The following is a 2,214-nucleotide window of genomic DNA, read 5'->3' as shown; positions in this document are numbered from 1 at the left end:
TGAAGGTAGGAGGAGAAGGGGATGACAAAGGATGAGATGGTTGGATGGCATCATCGACTTGATGGACATGAGTTTGAGCAAGCTCTGGGAGTTGGTGATGGACAGGGAAGCCTTGTGTGCTGCAGTCCATGGGGTTGCAAAGAGTCAAACACGACTGAGCGAATGAATGGAGCTGCAGGATGAGTGGACTGACTACAAAGGGGCACAGGGAAGCTTCTGAATGACGCAGATGCTCCTTCCACGAGGTGGCTGCTGCATAGGGAAAATAACTCTCCAGGTTTATCTGGGTATTATGGACAGAAGTCTGTAACATTGTATAGGAGATGGTAACCAAAACCATCCCCAAGAAAAAGAAATGCAAGAAGGCAATAATGGTTGTCTGACGAAGCCTTAAAAATAGCTGAGAAAAGAAGAGAAGTCAAAGGCAAAGGAGAAAAGGAAAGATATACCCATTTGAATGCAGAGTTCCAAAGCATAGCAAGGAGAGATAAGAAAGCCTTCCTCAGTGATCAGTGCAAAGAAATAGAGGAAAACAATAGAATGGGAAAGACTAGAGATCTCTTCAAGAAAATTAGAGATATCAAGGGAACATTTCATGCACAGATGGGTACAATAAAGGACATAAACAATATGGACCTGACAGAAGCAGAAGATACTAGGAAGGGGTGGCAAGAATATACAGATTTACTGTGCAAAGAAGATCTTCATGACCCAGATAACCACGATGGTGTGATCACTCACCTAGAGCCGGACATCCTGGAATGCGAAGTCAAGTGGGCCTTAGGAAGCATCACTACGAACAAAGCCAGTGGAGGTGATGGAATTCCAGCTGAACTATTTCAAATCCTGAAAGATGATGCTGTGAAAGTGCTGCACTCAATATGCCAGCAAATATGGAAAACTCAGCAGTGGCCACAGGACTGGAAAAGGTCAGTTTTCATTCCAATCCCAAAGAAAGGCAATGCCAAAGAATGTTCAAACTATGGCAGCATTGCCCTCATTTCACATGCTAGCAAGGTAATGCTCAAAATCCTTCAAGCTAGGCTTCAACAGTACATGAACTGAGAAATTCCAGACGTTCAAGCTGGATTTAGAAAAAGCAGAGGAACCAAAGATCAAATTGCCAACATCCGTTGGATCATAGAAAAAGCAAGAGAATTTCAGAAAAACATCTATTTCTGCTTCATTGACTATGCTAAAGCCTTTGACTGTGTGGATCACAACAAACTGTGGAACATTCTTAAAGAGATGGGAATACCAGACCACCTTACTTGCCTTCTGAGAAATCTGTATGCAGGTCAAGAAGCAACAGTTAGAACCAGACATGGAACGACAGTCTGGTTCCAAATCAGGAACAGTGTACATCAAGGCTGTATATTGTCACCCTGCTTATGTAACTTATATGCAGAGGAGATTATGTGAAATGCCGGGCTGGTTGAAGCACAGGCTGGAATCAGGATTTCAGGGAGAAATCAACAACCTCAGATATGCAGATGATACCACCCTAATGGTAGAAAGTAAAGAGGAACGAAGGAGCTCTTGATGAGGTGAAAGAAGAGAATGAAAAAGTTGGCTTAAAGCTCAACATTCCAAAAACACAGATCATGGCAGCTGGTCCTATCACTTCATGGCAAATAGATGGGGAAACAATGGAAACAGAGACAGACTTTATTTTTTGGAGTTCCAAAATTACTGTGGATTGTGACTGCAGCCATGAAATTCAAAGACACTTGCTCCTTGGAAGAAAAGCTATGACCAACCTAGACAGCATATTTAATAACAGAGACATTACTTTGCCAACAAAGATCCACAGAGTCAAAGCTATGGTTTTTCCAGTAGTCATGTATAGACGTAAGCATTGGACCATAAAGAATGCTGAGAGCCAAGGAATCGATGCCTTCAAACTGTGGTGCTGGAGAAGACTCTTGAGGGTCCCTTGGACTGCAAGGAGATAAAACCAGTCCATCCTAAAGGAAATCAGTCCTGCATATTCATTGGAAGGACTGTTGCTGAAGCTGAAGCTCCAATACTTTGGCCACCTGATGTGAAGAGCTGACTCATTGGAAAAGACCCTGATGCTGGGAAAGATTAAAGGCAGGAGAAGAAGGGGGCCACAGAGGATGAGATGGTTGGATGGCATCACTGACTCGATGGCCATGAGTTTGAGCAAACTTTGGGAGATTGGGAAGGACAGGGAAGCCTGGCATGCTGCAG

The sequence above is a fragment of the Bison bison genome, unplaced genomic scaffold (assembly GCF_000754665.1).
Source record: "Bison bison bison isolate TAMUID 2011002044 unplaced genomic scaffold, Bison_UMD1.0 scf7180017864475, whole genome shotgun sequence".
Taxonomy (NCBI): Eukaryota; Metazoa; Chordata; class Mammalia; order Artiodactyla; family Bovidae; genus Bison; species Bison bison.
The sequence above is the reverse complement of the archived record's forward strand: the minus strand, read 5'-3'. Positions refer to the sequence as shown.